The sequence below is a fragment of the Dromiciops gliroides genome, chromosome 1 (genome assembly GCF_019393635.1).
Source record: "Dromiciops gliroides isolate mDroGli1 chromosome 1, mDroGli1.pri, whole genome shotgun sequence".
Taxonomy (NCBI): Eukaryota; Metazoa; Chordata; class Mammalia; order Microbiotheria; family Microbiotheriidae; genus Dromiciops; species Dromiciops gliroides.
Window position 1 is genome coordinate 523946778 of NC_057861.1, and position 15788 is coordinate 523962565.

A 15788-nucleotide genomic window follows, 5' to 3' on the forward strand; every position below is an offset into this window, starting at 1 on the left:
GAAAAAAAAATTGTCTTCAACTGCACCTTTTCTGCCTCTGAATTCTCTAGATAGTTACTGTAACATTCCAATTCACTTTACCTTTGCTACCCACAGCACTGCAATTGTTGAGACTCACTAGCTTCCTCTTTGTAGAAGTGGGTATGGAACACCAGATGTAATGTCAGACTTTTTCATTATGTTGGTTAGTTTTGATGAATGTTTCCTCTTTTTTTATTCTTTGTCATAAGTGATGGCTCTCTGGAACGGGGTTGGGGTTATAATACAGTGAGAAATATGGGTCATAGAAAAGCAAAAGAGATCAATAAAAATTCATATAAAAAACAAAAACATCACTAGCTTTCAATAAAGCATCTCCTACTAAGTGAATGCTTCCTCTAACAAGAAATTATCAAGACAACTTAGAATCAGGAGGCCACCATGTGTTTCTATTTCTAGCAACTCATAAAGCACAAATCTCCCCTATTCATTGTCTTTTCCCATGCATGATAATGGCACTTAGAGGAGCTGAGGAAAGACTGTACTATCTATGTGGAATAGCCCAAGAGAAGATAAAAACTCAAGCTTAGAAAGATTTGAGAATAGCAGCCATGATAAAAAAAAAAAAGTTTTTACTTCTACTATCCAAAAAGAGAACAGACTTTAAAAAAAAAAATCTAGATATGTTATTCCTACAGTATGGAGAACTCTCAGTGTGGAAATTTCCTTTACCAATGAAGATGGGCAAATCGCCAGAAACTTCTAGTCTGAGAGAATCCTGTGATTTTTTCCATGGCAAAAGAACTAGTATGTGTGAAAGACAGGACTTGAACCCAGATCTTTAAGATTGCAAGGCCAACTCTCTATCCACTGTGCCTCACATTGCCTCTAAAAACAGACTAATAGGCTATTTTATTTTTTAATGTACAAGGAAAGGCAGTTATGGTATGATGGGGAAAGTACTGAATGGGGAGATAAGAGATCTAGAATCTAAAGTCTCAGTTTTTCCACTAATTAGATGTGTGACCCTGGGCAATTGAGTTACCATTACACAGTCTCTTGATCATACATTTAGAGCTTGAAAAGAACTCGGAAGGATGCTGGATCATGCAGTGGGTAGAGCACTAGACTCAGAATCAGGGAGACAAATTCAAATCCAACCTCAGACACTACCTATTTGACATTGGGCTATCACTTAACCTCTCTTGGCCTCAGTTTCCTGATCTGTAAAATGAGGTAACTAATAAAATAAAACTAATAAAAATAAGGTAACCTACCTTCCAGGGCTGTGGTTAGGATAAAAGTAAGATTAAGTGCTTTGCAAGCCTTAAAGCATTTGAATGCTTTGTATGCATTGTAATTAATGCTTTAATGCTATATAAATGCTATCATGAGGATGGTGATGATGATTATCACCATCACCATTTTCATCCAACCCCTTCACTTTATAGCTAAGGTCCAGAGAGCTTGAGTGTTTTGTCCAAGGTCACAAAGGTTACAAGCAGTAGAGCCACAGTTCAAATCCAGATTGTTTGGCTCCCCATCCCACACTCTTCTCTCTGCTACCCAGCCCTCATAGACCTAATATTCTAGAATCTTCAATATATCAAAAGGATGAGAGATGCCCTGTGACATTCTGGTAAAAAGTAGGCCCTGAGAGTCAGAAGACATGGATTCTACTCTCAATTTTGCCACCTACCAACTATATTGGCAACCTACACCACCTCTCAACCACTTACTTTCCTCTTCTGTAGAATGGAGATAATAATATCTGCCTACTTCCATTGCTAAAATGTTCCATAAGAATCAAATGAGACAACAGATGTAAAATGTTTTGGGAACCATAAAGCACTCCATCTAGGTCCCGATTAGTACAAATAATGACTCTCTTGAAGTCATCACATTTTCAAATTGGCATTACATATTTCCACTGGGCTGGAAACAATTACCATATTTTACATAATTTCAAATATACAAATTCAAATTCATGCCACCCCTTCAGGGCAATTCATTATTATTCACACTAACTGAGACCTAGCTGGCATATATTTGTAAAGTAGTATTAAATCCCTGGAAGGCAGGAAGGGGTTGGATAACATGAACTTGCTCCCACAGTAGGATTGACTCACCAGCTAATAAAGCGGCTTCTGTCCAAAAAGCCACCATTTTATGGGAGGGGAAGGCCAAAAATAAATAAATAATGAGAAACAAGAAAGACTGGAATCATTTCCTACATTACCACACTGTTACCAAATAATGTTGTAGGCACTTCTTCATTTCCATCCAAAGCATTTCCCAGTGGCCACATAGAACCTGGGTGACTACTGGAAGATGGGAGAACTTCCTACTTTCTGTGTTAGTGCAAAGATAGTCAATAATAATCTTAATTCAGACATATATAGCTATTTCAAGAACGCAATCTTAATTGATTCCAGTAACCTTTGAGGCAAGCATAGCCAATGTAGAAAATGAAATCTCAAAGAGGTAGAGCAATTTATCCAAAGTCATGCAGTGAAAATGAGAGTGAGAGAGAGAGGAGGGGGAGGAGAGGAGAAGGGAAAGATGGGGAGGGGAGGAAGAGGAGAGAGAGAATGTATTAAAAGCTACTTATTGGGGCAGCTAGGTGGCTCAGTGGATAGAGCACCGGCCCTGGAGTCAGGAGTACCTGAGTTCAAATCCGGCCTCAGACACTTAACACTTACTAGCTGTGTGACCCTGGGCAAGTCTCTTAACCCCAATTGCCTCACTAAAAAAAACAAACAAACAAACAAAAAAGCTACTTATTTTAAAAGGGGGGGAAAAGCTACTTATGCCAGGCACTCTGCTAAACACAAGAGCTATAAATACAAGCAAGACAATCCCTGCTCTCAGAGAGCTTCCATTTTAATGAGGGAAGACAACACATGAAGAACAGAGAGGTAACATTGTATATAAGTTAGCATAGAGATGGACAAAAAAAAGATGGAGATTGGATCTGGTCCATATAAGTCTGGACTTCACCAATCAGGGTTCAGGATGGTTCCAGGCCTTATGAGTCTTCACCCAATCCACTTCTCTGACACTGCATCTACTTGTAGGTTGCGTGGCATTGTGGGTGCGAATCAGGATGGGAGTCAGAAAGACCTGGATTCAAATCCTTCCTCAGATACTTACTTTGTGACCCTGGGAAGATCATTCTGTGCCTCAGTTTCTTCATCTGTAAAATAAAGGGGTTGAACTCAATGACCTCTAAGATTCTTTCCACTCTAAATTTATGCTCCTCTAATACTATACCTGAGCAAATGATAAAGAACTCTGTACATGTACATCTGTCTACCCAGCTTCCTCTGAGTGCTAGGTTAGCATTTCTTACTTAGCAGGACTAGGGCTTTTTTTGGTGGGAAGCCTCTTCTCCTTGGGACAGGATGTATTCTGGTGCTATTGCTGGCAAATATTCTGCTTTTCAATCTCAGTCCAGCTGACTCCTCTTAATTCTCCCAGTTCTTGGCAGAATTCCTCCTGATGACTGGGCTTGATCATTGAAAAGCAGATGTTGGAAGCTTTCCAGAAAGGAACAGCTCTTCTTGACTGGAAACTAAATTGGATTCTTTTATAAAATTGGTCAGTCGACAAAGTCAAGCTGTTCTACTCTAGGGCACTTAAACAGGAAGAAATGGGAAGTTTATGGAGGGGGGTGGAATACCCTTCAACATAGGTTTGATGTCTGGGGGCTGATGCTTTATTTTAGCCCCAGATGGGTACCATCACAACTTATTCGGTGTCCCCATGGCATTGACTGGTTAAGTTGAAATAGTGGTGAAATCTGCGCCCTGGCATAAATACCAGTCAGAAGGCCTCCCTTAGCTTTCATTCTTAAAAAACCCTTAGATTCTTCTGGGAATATACACAAAGGAAAAGGTTAATTTCCTTAGTGGTCCATTTTCATTCCTTGGAAAGGACATACCTAGATAATTCCAAGACCAGTACAATGATCCACCTGTAGTGTGGGAAAAAAAGATCAAAGAAATCTGAGTTATTCCAGACCTGGAATCTATACTGAGTCAACACTCATGAGAAAATCCCAAAATATTTGCATTTCTTGAGTATTATCCATAGGGAAAATTTATATCTATCTATCTAGGTCCTTTAGGGTCTTGGAGTAACTCAGAGCTCAATCAACAGTCCTCTATGGGTGCAGCTAGGTGGCATAGTGGATAGGTCCTCAGGAGAACCTGAGTTCAAATGTGGCCTCAGATACTTGACACACTTACTAGCTGTGTGACCCTGGGCAAGTCACTTAACCCCAATTGCCTCATCAAAAAAAAAAAAAAAAACCAATCCTCTACCAAAAATGACTCATTAAGTTAACCTTCTTCCTGGGGGCAACTAGGTAGCACAGTGGATAAAGCACTGGCCCTGGATTCAGGAGGACCTGAGTTCAAATCTGGCCTCAGACATTTGACACTTACTAGCTATGTGACCCTGGGCAAGTGATTTAACCCTCATTATCCTGCCAAAAAAAAAAAAAAAAGTTAACCTTCTTCCTTTGTGTGCATTTTCAGAGGAGTGTCAGGGGCAACCAGGTAGGTGGTACAGTAGACGAGTGCTGGAATCAGAAAAACATGGGTTCAAATCCAGCCTCAGACACTAACTAGCTGGGCACATCACTCAATATCTGTCTGCCGCAATTTGCTCATCTCTAAAAGGAGAAACAATAATAATACCTACCTCCCAGGGCTGTTCTGAAGAATGAATGAAATAATATTTATAGATCCCTTTGCAATCTCCAAGTACTGTATAAATATTACTTATTATTATTACTATGCCGATTTTTATCTATTATAAATTTCTGTTGCACAAGCTCGGCTGACTCATAGAGCTAGAAAAAACTTTAGAGGCCACTGAGTCCCATCCCCTCATTTTACAGACAAGCGAACTGAGGTTAAATAACTTGCATAGAGTTATATATCTAGTGTCTGCCTAGATGCAATATTTGAACTCAGGTCCTCCTGAATCCAGGGCCGGTGCTCTATCCACCGCGCCACCTAGCTGCCCCCTTCCTGGACCTTTCTACCTCAGTCATCCTCTTTCTTTCATACTTTTTTAACCTCTTCCTCTTCACAGGGTCCTTCCCTCTGGGCTACAAACATGTTCTGACCTCCTTAGCCAAAGAGAAAAAGAGCCTCCACCCCACCACCCCACTGAGCTCCCATCTCATAGCTCTCTTTTTTGTCCGAGTCTATTGACTGTGCTCCCTGCCTCTACTTCTCACTGCACGCTCACTCTTCACCTCTTTGCAGTCTGGCTTTCACTTACACTACTCTTCTGAAAATGCCCTGGAAGGTCAACCATGACCTCAAATTGCTAAATCATAATCCATACTCAATTCAGCAGGTATTTTTAAAAAATTATTAAATGTTTTATTTTTGAACAGCTAGGTGGTGCAGTGGATAAAGCACCAGCCCTGGATTCAGGAGGACCTGAGTTCAAATCCGACCTCAGATACTCACTAGCTGTGTGACCCTGGGCAAGTCACTTAACTCTCATTGCCCCACCAAAAAAAAATGTTTTATTTTTTCCAAATATATGTAAAGATTTTAACATTCATGGTTTGTTTTTTTTTATTTTGAGTTCCAAATTCTCTCCCTCCCTCCCTTCCTTCGCCCCTCATTGAGAAGGCAAGCAATATGATATAGGTTATATACATGTGCAGTCATGCAAAATATATTTCCACATTAGTTGTTTCCAAAAGAAAACACAGACAAAAAAATGAGAAAAGTAAAGTTTTAAAAAGTATGCAGCTAGGTGGCACAGTGGATAAAGCACTGGCCCTGGATTCTGGAGGACCTGAATTCAAATCCAGCCTCAGACACTTGACACTTACTAGCTGTGTGACCCTGGGCAAGTCACTTAACCCTCATTGCCCCACAAAAGAAATAATAAAATTAAATTAAAAATTAAAAAGTATGCTTCAATCAGTATTCAGACTCCATCAGTTCTTTCTCTGGAGATGGGCAGCACCTTTCGTCATAAGTCCTTCGGAATTGTCTAGGATCATTGTATTGCTGAGAATAGCTAAGTCATTCACAGTTGATCATTGTACAATACTCCTGTTCCTGTGTACAATGTTCTCCCAGTTCCTTAGCAATCATTTATTAAAGTTTTCTATGTACAAAGCACTATGCCTCTTCCTTGATCTGCCTTTGGCATTTAATCCTGTTGATTCTCCTCTACTTTTGCATTCTCTTTCCTTAGATTCTGTCATTTGGTTCTCAGTCCTTGCATACAAGGTTACTGGGGACTCCCATAATGATGTCACCTTTCATTTTCTTTTATCATCCCCATCCAAATACCTTCCACTACATTTCTACTCTCACATTCACGGATTTCTTCACTCGTGTGCACATGAGGGGTGAGGATTTTTAAAATAGTGATACTCTCTTTGGCATGTGGCTTGTGGAATACTGTTACTTTAACCATGCCCTCTTGCTTCTTTATGTTCAAAGCACTCCCCTCCCCTCCCATTCTCTTAGAATTGTTCCTTTTGAACAAAGCAAAGCCTTTGATACCAGCCATGAGCCCTGTCCCTCCAGGTTTTAGTCATTCTTGTAAGACCACCTCGTCCCCTTTGTTTTACATGGTTAAATTCTCTATGTTTGTTATCCACATTCTGCACATGGGTAGAATTGTTTCCAACCTATTTCTGTGTAGTTTTCACTGAAGAACTGTGAAACATCACATTATATGTCATCTTGCCTTTTATAGATCACATCTGCTGGCCTTCATAGGATATGGAGGCATACATAGCCTTCTCCAGGCATTTTCCTCCCTCCCCCTCAGATTTTAGTCTAAAGGCTTCAAGATCAGGCTGGTGAGTCACTGGCCCAAAAGGTTTCTCCGATTCTTGTTGAAATAATCCTCTTTTCCAAACCTTGCCATGACAAAGCTAATGGTCCACAAAATCAAATGCTGCTCTTTGACATCATCTACAGAGTTAGCTGTTCACTTTCCAGGGCTTTCCTTTTCTTCCAAATTCATGGATTTAACTGGCTCTTTATGAATGTGCCCATGCCTGGGTTCAATATAGAGCTGAATCTATATAGTTAGAGGTTAAGTAGGTATGCTTGACAGAATTACAGGTTTAGCATAACACACAGAAAAGAAGGAAATACAGCTGAACTAAGGACATATGCAGATAGCTGCCACACTCATTTCTGGGGAAGGCACCAATCTCTTTTTAAATTTTTCAAATTTTATTTTTACTTTTTCAATTAACAAGCATTTATTTTCTCTCTCATCTAACTTTTCTCTCTCTCCCCCACCATTAAAAAAAGTAAAGGGAAACCCTTGTCACAAATGCACATAGGCAGGGCTCAGCTAGGTGGCACAGTGGGTAAAGCATTGGCCCTGAATTCAGGAGGACCTGCATTCAAATCCAGCCTCAGACACTTGACACTTAACTAGCTGTGTGACCCTGGGCAAGTCACTTAACCCTCATTGCCCCACCAAAGAAAATGCACATAGGCAAATTCCAACATTGGTAATGTTGAAATATGTATATTTTTATATATGCATATAAATATATATAAGCATAACTGTATATGTTTATATATAGTTATTTGTACATGTATATAATTTTATGTGTATATATATTTATTTATATTGTGTATATATATGTATATATATACATATATATAATTTTGTATCTTGAGTTTACTCCTTTTATGTCAAGTGGTAATACATTTCTGGGGCAGCTAGGTAATGCAGTGGATAGGGCACTGGACCTGGAGTCAGGAAGTCCTGAGTTCAAATCTGGTCTCAGACACTTACTAGCTGTGTGACCCTGGGCAAGTCACAATCCCCATTGCTTTTTTTTTTTTAAGTGAGGCAACCGGGGTTAAGTGACTTGCCCAGGGTCACACAGCTAGTAAGTATTAAGTGTCTGAGGCCATATTTGAACTCAGGTACTCCTGACTCCAGGGTCGGTGCTCTATCCACTGCACCACCTAGCTGCCCCGCCATTGCTTTTTTTAAAAAAAAAAAAAAAGGATAATATACTTCTTCATTGATTACCTATAAGCATCAGTGATTATTTTGTTGATCAGAGTCCTATAAATCTTTCCAAATTGTTGGTCTTGGTGAATGTTGTTATTGTATGAAATTTTTCCTGATTCTATTCACTTTGCTATGAATCAATTTATACAATCTTCCCGTTTCTCTGAAACTGTCACCTCCATCATTTCTGATAGCACAGTATTATTCCATTACATTCACATACCATAATTTGTTGAGTCATTCTCCAATGAAGGATACCCCCTTAGTTTCTAATTCTTTGCCACCACATATAGTTGCTACAAAATTTTTCCCTCTTTCTTTGAACTCTTTGTGATATAGTCCTAATGGTGGTTTTGCTGTCTCTAAAGACATATATAGTTTATTGATTTTAAAGGATAATTCCAAATTGCTGAGAATCCAGGGACTAGCCTGTCTCTCACAGTGGGATGGTGTGCAGCCAGCACATAAAGCAGAGGAAAGCAGAATTTTCACCATTGTTGTTTGAGAGTTGGTCTTTTTTTTTTTAAAATAAAGTATTTTATTTTTTTCCTGTTACATGTAAAGATAGTTCTCAACTTTTGTTTATAGAAGCTTTCCAATTTCAGATTTTTCTCCCTCCCTCACCCCTCCCCTAGACAGTAGGTAATCAGATAATCTGATATATATATAGATATATAGATATATATATACAATAACATTAAACATATTTCTGCATTAGTCATGTTATAAGAGAAAAATCAGAGCAATGATGAAAAACCTCAAAATAGAAAAACAACAGCACCAAAAACAAAAGAAATAGTATGGTTCATTCAGCATCTATACTCCACAGTTCTTTTTTATTCCCTGGATTTGGAGATCCTCTTCTATCATGAGTTCCCTGGAACTCTTCTGTACCATTGCATTGGTGAGAATATAGTCCATCACAGTAGATCAACACTCAATGTTGATGATACTGTGTACAATGTTCTTCTGGTTCTGCTCATCTCACTCATCATCAGCCCACGCAAGACCCTCCAGGTTTCTCTGAACTCCTCCTGCTCATCGTTTCTTACAGCACAATAGTATTCCATTGTATTCATATACCACAACTTGTCCAGCCATTCCCCAATTGATGGGCATCCCCTCAGAGAGTTGGTCTTAATTGTGTTGCCTGCTTAGGAGATGATAGTATTTTGGAAAGAGAAAGAGATAAACAGGACCTCATTTTGGTAGATCAGTTTGGCTGCTAAGGCTATGGATGTGTTATATCTGTGGCTGTTTCTCTCATTCTGTAACCTTGTCTGCAGGGCCATGTTACTGAGCTAAACCAGGTCTTTGATGCAGACAACCCCAAAGTCATTGGTAGCTCTGTGTCACAAGATTGGCAAAAGCTACATCCTTGAAAGCATCCTGTGATCCCTACCTTACCTCTGAGAGTTTGTGTCTGGTCTAAGGTTATGGAATCTTGACACAGGAGGGTGAAGAGAGAGAGGCAGAGAGAGGCAGGTAGCCTTGTGAATTTTCTTTCTCTATTTATTGGCTATTTCTATACAAAGATATACTATCCATCTGCAGAAATACCATTCCCACCACCACCACCTTAAAAGTGGTAGAGAGGGGACAGAACACTAACTCTAGACTAAGAAGACCTGGATTCCTATCTTGTCTCTGATGTTTACCACCTGGGTGAATTTGAGTAAGCCATGAAGCCTCCCTAAGCCTCAGTGTCTTCACCTATCAGACTTGAGGGCCTCTGTAATCACATGATTCACTCTAAGTTCTTACAAACCTGTGCTCCCTTGAGTTCCGTGCATGGCTCCTTGTAGTTGCCCTTCTCCTTTCCAATACATTTTTATAACATGCTACAACAAAACATGTATCGATTACTTTTTAGTCTCCTTCCAACCACAGTATAGAATGGATTACTCAAGAGAAGGTTTCCTGGAGCCAGATAATCCCATGTGTGGCGTGGGGATTCTTATTCATTTCTTTCACAGAGTGAGACACTTCCTCACTGGAGTGTCATCTCTTTAGATTTAATGTCTGTCTGAACTTTGAAACTTTAGTCTTCTTTATCACTTATTTCCCTCCCAAATTCTTACAGAACTGTTCCCAGTCACATGCAATTGTGATAAAAAATAAAAATAACTGACATTTATAAAGCACTTTAAGGTTTACAGAATTCTTTACATACATTATTTCAGCCTCATAACGATCCTGTAATTTAAATATTATTATAACTACAACCCCCATATACAAACAGATAAACTGAGGTTTGAAGAGGTTAATTGATTATCCTGGGAATGCATGGTTAATAAGGGTCTAAGGCAGGTTTTGAACCCAGGTCTCTCCTATCTATAAGGCCAGGCTTCTATCCACTATGCTGTATAGTTCAGAACTGAAGAGAAAGTGAACTTCAAGATATAGAATTAGTTAGGTAAAATCTTTGTTACCCTCACAATTGTTGTTGTAGTTCATCCTTAGTTCTTCTGTATATGTGTGTGTGTGTGTGTGTGTGTGTGTGTGTGTGTGAGGCAATAGGATCACACATCTAGTAAGTGTCAAGTGTCTGAGTTGGGATTTGAACTCAAGTGCTCCTGACTCCAGGGCCAGTGTTATATTTACTGTGCCACCTAGCTGCCCCTTCATCCTTAGTTCTTAAAGAGCACCAATGACATCAATAGGTATATTGACTTGATGTCATCGCTCTGCCCTTTAATCAGAGGATAGAAGCAACTAAGGCAGATCTTCCAGACTATAGGTCTACTGCACAATTCACCATAATAACACTTTTTACCTCTAAACCTTAAAGCCTATAAAATGTGAGCTGTAATGGAAGAGGAGGACGAAGAAGAAAAAGAGGAAGAAGAGGCTGCCTTTAGTGATGACCATTGTCTTTCAGCTAGTGGTCACATAATCAATTAGCTCAGCCATAAAGCAAAGCAAATGAGATTTAAATAACAATATCTAGCATTTATCCACCTCTTTCAGTTTTGCAAAGCACTTTACAAATATTAATTCATTTTATCCCCACAACAACTCTGAAAGGTAGTTGCTATTATTATTTCCCATTTTCTAGATAAGGAAACAAACTGGAAATCAAGTGACTTGCCCAGGGTCATATATTGAAGTGTCTGAGGCTAGAACTGAACTGATTTTCATGACTCTAGGGCAGTAGTCTATCTGCTGTATTCTACTTTGACCATTTCTTGATGTATAGGTTTTCTTTATTTTCTTTAGGCATAACTTTTGTGTACAGCTGTTGCTGATTGCTATATATATATATATATATATATATATATATATATATATATATATATATATATATATACACACACACACACACATATACACACATATATGTATGTATAACATACATATAGATAGATAGATAGATAGATAGATAGATAGATAGATAGATAGATAGATAGATAGATAGATAGATAGATCATATATCTTCAATTGTTTCCCATGAGCTGACTTAGGGGTCACTTCAACTCAGTTTCCTTATCAATTAAATGGCTATGATAATAATACTTGTATGCCTTAGGAATTAACCAAGACTCCTGGGAGGCCACGTTAGTGGCAAGGAGTGACTGGCAAAATTCTTGGCAAAAGAGATAATGCTGCTATAAGAAGAAATCACTGATGGAAGAGTGACAATCTATTACAAGGGTTTTGCTATCTCCTGCTTGCCAAAAAAAAAAAAATGTAATTTAAGGTGTTTGTTCGTTCCTTCCATAAGATTATATAGATCAGGGGCAGCTAGGTGGCGCAGTGGATAGAGCACCGGCCCTGGAGTCAGGAGTACCTGAGTTCAAATCCGGCCTCAGACACTTAACACTTACTAGCTGTGTGACCCTGGGCAAGTCACTTAACCCCAATTACCTCACTAAAAAAAAAAAAAAGATTATATAGATCAAGAAGGGATGTTATGGGTCATCTAGTCCAACCCTCTTGTTTTGTAGTTGAAGAAGCTGAGGCTGAGGGAATTACTCATGGTAACACAAAGAGAAAGAGGAAGAGGCAGCCCTGGAATTCGAATCCAGGTCCCATGACTCCAAAACCAACACTCTTCCTACTGACAGAGAACCTAAAAACTTTTTCTTGGCTTTCCTGAGGAAATTGCCCTCCTTACTACCACCACCACCCCGAGAGTGGGGGGGAACATGCCTGCTACAAAGCTAGAGGTAATAATGATGCCAAGGAGAAGGAGAAAAAGGGACAAGAGAGGAAGCCGCCTTCCTCTCCCCTGAAGTGACCAGGTAAAGGCAAAATTTTATGAATGTCCTCAGCCAAAGGAACTTTCAAGGTGATGCAGTGTTTAGAATGTTGGACTTAAAATGAGAAAGGTTTGAGATCAAATCCTGCCTCAAATACTTCCTCGCTGTGTGACATCAGGAAGTCACATAGCTGCTCTTGTTCTCAGTTTCCTCATCTGTAAAACAGATAAAAAGAACACATACCTCATGGGGTTATATGGAAGGTACTTTGGAAAACTTACAGGGCTTTATAAATGCCTCTTTATTCAAACTCACTCTGACTGTAGACAATATAAAATATTTGGGAGTCTACTTGCCTAGACAAACACAGGAACTATATGAACACAATCATGAAGCATTTTTTATACAAATAAAATCAGATCTAAACAACTGGAAAAATATCAGTTGCTCATGGGTAGGCTGAGCTAATATTATAAAAATGATCATTTTACCTAAGTTAATTTACTAATTCAGTTCCATACCAATCAAACTACCAAAAATTATTTTATAAAGCTAGAAAAAATAATAACAAAATTCATCTGGAAGAACAAAAGGTCGAAAATATCAAGGGAATTATTGAAAAAAGTGCAAAGGAAGGTAGCCTAGCTGTACCAGATCTAAAACTATATTATAAAGCAGCAATTATCAAAACTATTTGGTACTGGCTAAGAAATAGAGTGGTGGATAAGTGGATAGGTAAGGTACACAACACATAGTAAATGACTATAGTAATCTACTGTTTGATAAACCCAAAGACTCCAGCTTCTGGGATAAAAACTCATTATTTGACAAAAACTGCTGGGGAAACTAGAAAATAGTATGGTGAACTAACTCTGACTGAGAAATAATATTGTGAGACACTTGGGAGTGATAGTTACTCATTCAAAGGTTTCTGATTTGGTTTCTTCTTTTCTATAAAACTCCTGTGGAATATTGAGGGTACCAGACCATTCAGCACACTGGGAGTTCCAGACACATTTCTCTGGATTTCTTGAGTCAGCCATATAAACCAAGAAAAGTTCCCCAATTTGAATCTTTAAATCATGGGAAGTCCTGACCCCAAGGCCATTTCACAGAAGCATGGTTCAGGGAATCTCATCTGCCCCAGCAGGGTCACCACACCTCCCTTAGTAAGGGATGAGGGGAAAAGCATAGATTTTCCCCAAGTGGCCACTGAGTTTGCCTGTGACACCCTATACTCATCCTGACTGTGAAACAGTATCCCTGGCCCCTTCTTTGTCCTTAGGCATCTGCATGCAGAGGCGCCAGCCCTCTCAGCATCTGAGAGACTGAGTATGATCTCTGATGCTGACCTCTTTAGAACAATTTATTTTTTAAAGGTTAGAAAAAAAATAGAAGATCGTGTGGACTATAGACATTCTGTCTTAAAGTTTTCTCCACAGGGAAATCCACAGATTCTAATGCTATCAGGAATTATGTTTAGAGAACTTGCCTGCAAAGAGCTGACCTTTATGGCCTAAAAACATTCAGGAAGAGACGTAGCCTACTGCTTTGCTGAGGGCTTATATACCTGTCTGATATTCCCAATGCCCTGTTAAGTCACTGAGAATTCAGAATATAATGTGAGTTAATTGAACCCTAGAGGAGCTTTATCTATACCTCCTATTACATTTCAGCATTAAACTCTTTTATGAGGTATGGTGAAAGGAAACAATCATTATTTTTAAATGGAAACCATGGATTAATTTTCTACCAGGTTTTGAATTTTGTGTGGCAGTAGCTGTGATGTTTTGCTAATAATCATGACCACTCACACTACTCTAGTGCTTTATATTTTACAAATTATTTTCTTCACAATGACCCTGAAAGACTGGGAGTGCGGGGTAGCTAGGTGGCACAGTGGATAGAGCACCGGCCCTGGAGTCAGGAGTACCTGAGTTCAAATCCGGCCTCAGACACTTACTAGCTGTGTGACCCTGGGCAAGTCACTTAACCCCAATTGCCTCACTAAAAAAAAAAAAAAAAGACTGGGAGTGCAAGGATTATTAACATTCCCTTTTCACTGGTGAAGAAACTGATGCTTAGAGAGCTGATGTGACTTGTTTGAATAACTGAGTTAGTCAAGTAGTGGGACCTGCAGTACAGCCTAGGTCTGCTGATTCCCAAGTCCAGGGCTCTTTTCACTGCATCAAGCTCTCCATTTGTGCAATAGGGCATCAGGGAAGATTTGTGAACCTTTTAATAGGTCCAAGCAGTCTGAAATGGGCCCATGAGGAGAAAATCTTACATTTGTAAAGCACTTTAAGATTTATGGAGAGGCATCACAGTCTAATACAGAGAGAGTCAGGAAGACTTGGGTTCATACCCTACATAAGACATTAGCCCAGGTGAATGTGGGCAAGTTATTTAACCTCTTTGAGAAGACTTATCTACTACTGATATATAATATGTCAACGTGTGTGTGCCTATGTGGATAGATAGAGATATTTTAGCTATAGTCATTCTACCTGGTTTTCATTTTTCTCCAGATTCTAATGCTATTGGTATTTGGGTTCAGAGAATGTGCCTATAAAGAGCTGATCTTTACGGTTTAAAAACACTTGGGAAGAGATGTAGCCAAAAATTGTTTTGCTGAGGACCTAAATATACACATACACACATATGTATATATTTATGCATTTGTTGTTGTTTGGTTGTTTCAGTCATGTCCCGCCCCACCATTCGTGACCCCATTTAGGGTTTTCTTGGTCAGAGATACTGGAGTGGTTTGTCATTTCCTTCCTCAGTTCATTTTATGGATTAAGAAACTAAGGGAAACAGTTAAGTTACTTCCCCTGGTTCACACATCTAATAAGTGACAGAGGCCAGATTTCAACTCAGGAAGATGAGTCTTCCTGACTCCAAGCCTAGCACTCTATCTACTGTGCCACCTAGCTGAATACATACATAAATATATACATATATACACAAATATGCATGTGTGTCTATATACATACATACAGGCACACATATCCATATTTATCTATTGGTTTGCCTTCTGCATTAGGAATGGGGAGTGCTGTGAAATCACAGCTACTTATTATTGTTGTTTGGTTGTTTTTAGTAATGTCTGACTCTTCATGACTCCATTTGGAGTTTTCTAGGCAAAGATACTGGAGTGGTTTGCTGTTTCCTTCTCTAGTTCATTTTACAGATTAGGAAACTGAGGCAAATGGAGTGAAGCGACTTGCCCAGGGTCACACAGCTAGTAAGCATCTGAGGCTAAATTTGAACTCAGGAAGATAAGTCTTTCTGACTCCAGGCCCAGCATTCTATCCATTGCACCACCTAGCTACCCACTTATATTAAGATAAATAACACACTTTATGACAACACTGAAATAGGCTACGTAAATGTTATTATCCCAATGTGACAGAAGAAGAAATAGAAACTTACAGAGGTTATATGACTTGCCCAAGGTCACATAGCTAGTAATTGTTAAGACCAGGATTCTAACCCAGCTTTCCAGCCTACAAGCAAATCCAGCAGTATTTTCACTACAACATGCTTTCTCTTTGTGTGATTGGTGTTGTA

The 15788-nt window shown here is 39.2% G+C and overlaps 1 protein-coding gene across 2 annotated transcripts in view; it reads left to right on the forward strand.

Annotated features, from left to right (window-relative positions):
• The window catches only part of GABBR2 (gamma-aminobutyric acid type B receptor subunit 2), an 866539-nt gene that overhangs the window by 428850 nt on the left and 421901 nt on the right, over positions 1–15788 (forward strand). The gene's annotated exons all lie outside the window — the stretch shown is intronic.